The sequence below is a fragment of the Musa acuminata genome, unplaced genomic scaffold, assembly GCF_036884655.1.
Source record: "Musa acuminata AAA Group cultivar baxijiao unplaced genomic scaffold, Cavendish_Baxijiao_AAA HiC_scaffold_436, whole genome shotgun sequence".
NCBI classification, from domain to species: Eukaryota; Viridiplantae; Streptophyta; class Magnoliopsida; order Zingiberales; family Musaceae; genus Musa; species Musa acuminata.
The window spans coordinates 124,795-133,014 of NW_027020683.1; the positions used below are offsets into that span (position 1 = coordinate 124,795).

At 43.0% G+C, this 8,220-nt stretch overlaps 1 long non-coding RNA gene across 1 annotated transcript; it reads left to right on the plus strand.

The window, feature by feature from the left end:
- The first annotated feature begins 807 nt into the window (after positions 1–807).
- On the plus strand, positions 808–4,090 carry LOC135659145 (uncharacterized). The gene is made up of 2 exons (XR_010505805.1): positions 808–2,357; positions 2,396–4,090. It is a non-coding gene; the product is annotated as an uncharacterized LOC135659145 (long non-coding RNA).
- The last annotated feature ends 4,130 nt before the right edge of the window (positions 4,091–8,220 follow it).

Consider the following 8,220-nt stretch of genomic DNA (forward strand, 5'->3'; position numbering starts at 1 on the left):
CCCAGTTGCCAAAAACAGGAATATAGAATGAAAACAGGAACGAAAGCGGTAGGCTTTCAGCACCTTGCTTCAACTTATAGAAAGAGGCCTTATTCATCCCCGGAGAAGAAGACGATCTTGTGCTAACAGAGCTCGTCACTTTTTGCTCGCATTTGGGGCAACTTCGTTAATCTTCATCCTCCCAAAACTCACTCCGGATAATCATCTTCGTCGTCACCATGAGGGTTCCATGTCCTAACGGTTCCTCCAGCAATCTTCAAGCGGACATCTCTAACAACGATGTGTTTACCTTGATCCAGTAGCAGAGCAGCCTCAAGGTCATTTCCGCTGGATATTATCTATCACCCAACAAACTGGATCCCACTTCTATTCATTAGAATAAGTTACTTGAATTCCATTGGACAGTGCAAATCCTTAACAGAAGCTTGTCAAGGCCACTTGCATAAAAGGTAATCTGCTCTGGATTCTGGTTTTTATCCAATTCTTCCTCTTTGTTAGGAAGTTCCCACCACAGTTGTTTGCTCTTATCACTTGGCTTTTGAAGAGTCCCTAAGGCAAACAAACGGCCTACTAGTATTTTGGAAGAGCATCATCTGTTTCCACTTGATCTGTACTTTATATACTATATGTTGGATATAACTCTGCATCTGTAGGGGCACATATGCAAACTCGAGCATGGAGAACTCACCCCCGTGTTGCTGTTGGGAGTACAATTGTGGAACCAGCATTTTTTCAACAAGGAAAATGAACTCTTTATAATGTTAACTGATCCTTCAGCAACAACAATTGGAATCAGTTGCCCTTTATCAGTGGTGAAAACGCCTCTATCACACCTCTCCATAAGCTTTTCAAGCCTCTTTTAACATTCCTCAATGGAGCTCTCATTACAGGGGATGTAAACAGTCAATTTGATGGTAGCGCTAATTCTGAATTCTCCAAATCTGGTTGGTATGAATTAGGCATTGTTCCATAGCGCATTTGGATGTTTTAGTCTCCTTAGAAAGCACCCCCATAAGGTAGCAATAACTCTTTGTTCTTTAAGATTCTTGAGCTTGTTAAGTCTCCGAGATCAGTAGATTGCTCTTCTTAGTTGTGAGTGAACAAGCAGTGGAATGTACAAGCAACGGAATCAACATCCGAATTCTTAGTGTTTCAAGGTGCGACCTTATAAGTAGTGATTCAAGCTACGGCTTCTATTCAACAAGCTGTTTTGTTACCTGACCAGATTTATAGATGTCAACGCGAGATTCCATTCTCTTTCTTTCGAATAAGCGCACTTGGGTGCCTCTCTACTATCTGGGGTGCCCATCTTCTAACGGCGAACTCCGAAACTCACTGCTTTGCATCAAAAGAAAAGGGCGGACTGCCCGGCTATAGTAATTGGCTTTCCCTCGCCCACCTCTCTTTATGATTTTATTGCCTCTATCTCTTCACCAGACTTAAGAACCAGAGCAGGGGCAGTGGAGTAAGTTCACTGATTCCCCTTTGCTAACAAGAAGTGCTCTGATTTGGCACCCACTTCGCTACGATCACTCAGCTGCTCATTAGAAAGTTCGGTTTCATATATAAGATCAAGCATCAGACGAAGGAACCCCTTCGGAGATCTAAGAACACTCTTATGATATATGGATTTGTAAAAGATTAGTGTTAGGTTTTATAATCATTGTCATTCATTTTCTTCATTTTCTATGAGTGAGCAAATATAGATCTGAGCAACCAATCAATCTAATATACACCGATGAAGCAAGCAAAGCACCTTAAGAAATATGTTCCCGGAGTTCCAGGGAGCACAACTTCATTTCTCCTACTACTGGGCGTGGGCATCCGTGTGTCAATATGTTAGTTCTGAAAGATTACAAGGAGCCTTTCATCTGGGGAAAGCAATCGGAACAGCATATCAAGGAAAACCTCAAAGCAAGAGATATGCATAGGAGATTGCCGGAGAGAAATCAATGGATCATTCAGAGGCTAAGGAGCATCGAACAGTGGGAACAAGTTTCTCTTCTCACGAACCGCGGAAATTGTTCAAATCATCGGGACCATGCCAAAAACATACCCATTAGCTACAATGAGTAGAAAGCAAGGGTCAGACTTGTTGTACAGAGAGAACAAAAACCCGAAAGCACATTCAAGTACAAAAGAGCGGGATTGGGAGTGATAGAGGAGCGAATGCAGCTGGGCGACAGAGCTCTGCTAACTACTGATAAAAACAAGTAATGAAAATAGTACTAGCAAATCAAATAGAGAAGCACCAGTATTATTCCCACGAGCACATACACTTCAATGCCCAAGGTCATGCAGAAAAAATGTATACTAAAAGAATTGGGTAAGAAATAGACTCGATAAAGAAAGAGGAGGTGTTCTAACTCATAGAGACTCGATAAAGAAAGAGGAGGTGTTCTAACTCATAGAGACTCGATAAAGAAAGAGGAGGTGTTCTAACTCATAGAATTGGCCTTTGTACCCTTTAAAAGCCCACTGCTGCTGAAAGAAGAGCGGAAAAGGGAGCCGGGCATGCTATGGAAGCTACTCAATACCTATGAGAAACTGTGGAGACCATTCACAATAGGGGTACTGGGATAAGAGGTAGATGACCAAGCAAACAAATGGCAGCAGGTACGAGAAGAGGACATTACAGCGGTATAAAAGGAAGAACAGGCGACTGAGGCTTACTATGCAGCATGGTCGATACAAGCCTCTATGGAAGGGTTCTCTCTTGTCAAACGCTATTGCCTTAACATACACACATGAGGACTCGTGGAAGCCGCTAGAGTTCCCCCGTTATTACAATAGATGTTTTCAGCGGCGAGCAACTGTTCTGTTCTTGGGGCCGGGCAACTGTCCTAGGTACGGGCAACTGGGCTAGGGCAAGGTAGTTAACTCGTTATCCGTGGCCATTCGTACTCATAATATTCTAATGAGAAAATCCATGTCGAAACAACATGTGCAGGGCAGGGCGATCGGACGTGCATGGTTCGTTCGTTCATCTATGGTTCCCGGGCAAACTATTTCTCCTTGGACTTACTAGCTCGGTTCTTTAAGTACAATAACTCATTCATTGATTCTTCGGTCGACATCCATCCCCACATGCAACAATGGTCCCCGGGCATATAAAGTACCTCGGGAATTCCTTCGTTCGTTCGTGCACCAATGAAGGATTGAATGACAGCGGTGGTCGCTCGTGGGCTGATGATTGAACCTCCCGTGCGTTATTGAAGACTTAGTTCCTGGCCGCTCGTGGACTGATTGGTTCTACCTTTCAGAATGAGGTTTCCTACTAGCATTTATTGTTGACCTACCTGTGAATTAATTACCTAGGGGCCGGACCACCATGAACGAAGGTCCTACCATGATGCACGTACACGATGGTGATGGTGATGGTGAACGATCGCTCACTTATTAAAGGTGGTCGCTCGTGGACTGATGTGCTCCTCAAGGACTATGTGTTTTTACCTTTCATTTCATAATTAGTCCCTCGCCTAGGAGGTGTGAGCAAGCTTATATCCAAGGTCGGGCAAGCTTCATGACTCAAATCAATTCAGCCAGGTACAGGTTCGGCAGAGATGGAGCCAGGGAAGGTCTTCCTTGACCAGTTTGGGCCTTACCTTAGCCTTCTGCTCGCAGCCGCCAGCGGGTGCCCCGGATTCCGGTTCTATCGCCGGGGATATAGCGTCTTAGAGAATTCCTAAAATACCTTGATTGCAGGATCACGGAAGGCGTGCAATGCTGATAGATCACTCAATCCTATTCTCTTTTCTCAGTTTCGATAACTTGTAGATCTGCAAGACATATTTAGGGACCAAAGCCCTCTTTCTTTGTAGGGGAATAGATAGCATAAGGTTACCCTGGTCAAAGAAGGATCCGGCTCTCATAGACTGAGGAGAGAGATAGTAGCGCCCTTTCCTATTCTGATTTCTTTCTGGTGGGTCAAAGAAGGATCAAGACCATAGTTATGAAACTTTATAGGTTGCGAACCACTTTTTCTGTGCGCGAGAAATATTCCCCCTTTCAATAACGCTACTTCTACGCTTCCTTTGAGGATTACGACCTATCGGCAGACTTAGCCTCAGATGATAGGACCCTTCGGAATGGCTAAGCGGAGGAGAGGATTCTGACAATGATGTTAGTAAGCACCGAAAATCAAAGAAGAATTATGTTAGGAAGCAAGAAATCAAACCACTTACTTCTGGTAGACCTACCTTACGTTAGCCTGTAGCTTCAAGCCGGGCCACGCAGACTAGTAGGCAAGCTAGCGGATTAAGGGATTTGTATAAGTACTGGTAAGTATATGAAATGGTATTAGTACTGGTATGATCTAGTACCGATAACTAGTGGTTGCTTGGCCGGGGATTCCTAAGGAACAAAGGGACGAGAACACTGGGTGGCAGGGTTATTCTCTCTAGAAACTACTACCGGCGGTGCAACTCTCACATCAGCTACAAAGAACCGGTCGGCTACCAAGAAAAAGATAGAGGAAAAACAGAGTCGTTGGCGGCCTGCTATAGAAAGAAAGACGTAACTCGCTTAGGGGAGGGAGGAAGTCAATCTATTTCCATTCATGATTATAGCCTAGGCCGATGGTTTACATCAAATACTCACATGCAGTTGCCAAACGACCCTATAGTATGAGGAACTATAAGGCTGATGCTAGGCGGATAGATGGGCGTAGAGAAGGTTTACCCTTAATTACCACCATCATTCTATATCTGGTAGCGAACTTGATAAGCAAAGCATAAGCCCAGTAAATAATATGTTCAAAAGGAGGGGTCTGCCCAATAGAGCCAAGTATAGAACGATATAGACGAAAGGTGTCCTTAGGCATCGCGATGCAAACCTATATATTGAAGTTAGCGGCCGAAACACTTTTAGGAAGAAAGAGTTGAACCTATGTTGATGAACCGCCTCTAGACCAACGTTATAATAGTGCTCCGATAGTCAGGAAGTTGAGATCAAAGGCAAGCTGTTACGACTTTCTAAATAAGATGAAAATCCATCTATCCTTCTAGCATCTTAGGAAGTAGGGCTCGTACCCATCTCTCCATCAAAGCAGACGTCCTATCCACTTATGGCAGGGGTATCTTCCATCTCTATCAAAGAAAGCAGACGTCCTATCCACTTATGGTATAGCAAGCAGGTATCTTCCATCTGTCTTCTCCTCAAATAGTTGTTATCCTTAGGATGCTCTTTCACAAGATTGTGCCGGCATTAGAATAAGGGGGAAGGGATAGAATATCCAAGCCAAGCCCAAGATCCGGGGGAAGGGATAGAATCTCCAAGCCAAGCCCAAGATCAAATCAATAGCAAATAAGAAATCAAGTGTGAAGTGAAACACTCTCTTATTTAGATAGAGATCCTTTCCCATTATTGCTACAGAAGTAATGGCCTACCTCCTATGCCCTTTGACCCCAAAGAAAAAAGAAGTCAATTTGCTCTTCCATCTCGGAGTGCTCCTATGCTATGTTAGCAAGCAGAACATTTCAAGCAAGCAAGTGACCTCTATGTCTCGGCCTCGTAAAAGCAACTTCCTTATTTATATTCAAAAGATGGGGACCTTATTTATATGAAAAAGATAGAGATGAAACTTCCATTACTGTTTGACTCGGCGCTAGTTGCTATGATTTGAAGCTTGAGTTTGCTAGCTTAGCTCGATGAACTAATTAAGACAGACAGACAGACCTATCTTGGGAACTTAACTCCTAACACACTTGTTCTCCATACTTGACTTTTGAACTTGACTTTTAGCGCATTAACTAAAGGTTGGATTGACTTGACTTTCTCCTTCTCTTGCACCAAAACTGGAACCTATCTTGACTTCAGTAGACACCGCGGCAGTAAACCCATCTTTATCATCTTGACTTTCACTCATGTTCAAGGGCTGGGCGCTGAAGAAGTGGATCATGAAACAGAGACCTTTGCTGCGTACCCGGCTGATGATGGAGAAACTACTGGCAATTCAGCAATGCGATATGATTACTTATTTTCTGTGTCTACACGCTGAAGAACCCCTATTGAGCTGTTCCTAGGCTAGGAAAGGATAGCTTCATTCTCTTCTTTATACTTAACCGAGCTGAGCTATAAATACTCTAGATACGACAACTAAGCTAAGGTAAAGCCAATCACCGAACCTAGATAACACTCAGACACAATAACTATAAGGCAAAGGCAATTCGAGTTAACTTGTTGGAACTCAATGAACTATATAGTAACAGTAAGAAGCAAGTCCGCCAAGTAACTACTAGAGATCAGAGTCCCATAACTTCCCTAGCGGACTCGTATTCAACACAATAACCTCTTTCATCGACAACACTCGCACGCAATTGATACGAAAGCGCCTTCCCTCAAACTTCAATACACTGCAAAGCCCTTGCTTACTGATAGGAAATAGGAACGACAACTCAATTGCGGAAACAAACTGTTACCCACTTGAGACTCCTAATCCTCAGGCAACAACGTGACTCGAATAAGTGTTAGCGCCCCGTGAAATATATGAGTGATTAAAGCAATGCGTTGTTTGGTTACTTATATCCATGTGATTGGTTAGTTCTATTCTTTTCCCTTGTGGGCCAGGCGTAGGCCGTAATTGGTTGAGTTTCAAGCAAGAGCGCAGTATCGACTATGAGTTTTTAAGCCAAAGGGCAGTTTACATCAACAACAGAATCATCAGCAGCGGAAGCAGTTAGAGCAGGAAGTTACGTTCAAGTGAAGTCTACGATAGAATCATAAGAATCATAAGAAGCAAGATCAGTTTGCAGGTAATATGACTTTGTTTCTATAATACTATAAGGTGTAGCGGGTAAGCTCGGTGAAGGTTAGAATCCATTAATTATTGAAGATTGGACAGGTCCCTGTTACTGCAACCTTTAGATACTGACTTTTCATCTAAAGCTCTGGATCTCGTGGACAAGGAGGCAGGCAGGCGGGAACAATCAGTTCCATTTCCAGCCCAGGGTTAATTAAGTGCAAGCTACAACTACAAAACCTTATATAGAATAGATAGTTCCTTCAGCACCTGACCTTATAGAATAGATAGTTCCTTCAGCACCTGACCTTATAGAATAGATGGTTGTTATGGTTCCGCAGAATAGATGGTTGTTATGGTTCCGCACTTAATAGATACGAGGAGAGTTATATTCTTTTCAAGCAAATGGAGGAGAGTTATATTCTTTTCAAGCGGGAGTTCACCCAAGCAATATTCCTTAGTGTTAACATTAGTTTGGCGTGTACCTGCCTTCTTGAAAGGAAGCGCTTAAAGGAGTTTATTGAACCGGGTCGGCCAGGCCCTTGACTTTATGAGTACGCTTTGTTAGCTATACAGCTTAGATCAGGAACAAGAACACAAAGAGACTAAACTCAAGGCATCTATAAAGCTGCCCTCGCTTAACCAGTACTTTCTCTTTATTCTTCCCCGATAACTACACTTTAAACAAATCATTCCACTTGCTGCTGCCCTTACTTATATTAGGCTTGATCAAGCATCTATCTAATCTAGCTTACTTACCTAATTCTATATGATACCCATATCTTTCAACAATAACTCAAAGGTAATAACCGCTTGCTCCTTAACTCTTACTTGTCTAGCCTGTTTCCTTGTCCTTTTTTAGAGTAATGTTTCCGGGTTCCAGAAGCAACAGCTAAAGTCAAACAAAGAATTCCAATAAGGCGTATGAAGCACCACTTACTTAATCTATAAGAAAGTCACTGGTCACCTCAACTTCACTTTAAGAACATTGTCTTTCGTCGACAACACAAGCATCGAACCTAGCCTGCGCAGGAGCAAGAAGTCATCAAGTGAAAGGACTGGGCGATTAAGAACCAACCCCTACCCCTATGTCTTGTTAATACAAATGCGCCCTTAACTACAAGGAAGCCTTAAATAAGGCCTTTATGAGTCGTTGAACAGAGGTTTCATGGAGCTAATGGCAAATTACCTATCTTGTACACTTACTGCTGTTATAATGCATTATTTGATGATAACCGCGGTAGGAGAGTGATATTTCTCTTAGCCCTATCCTTGCTCATACTTTCTTTTTACCTTGAGCACTACGTTACGTGGACATTTTCTTCTCGAGTCCATTATTCTTCTGTAGAGTGTAGGGGGCAACAGATTGTCCTGGTTACCGCTTTGACACCGCTGATTCCATGTAGGATGACAGTCTCACTTCTACACTCGCTTCAGCAGTTTCTCATTCAATTCCACAATTCCATTCTTCCTTTTGAGAG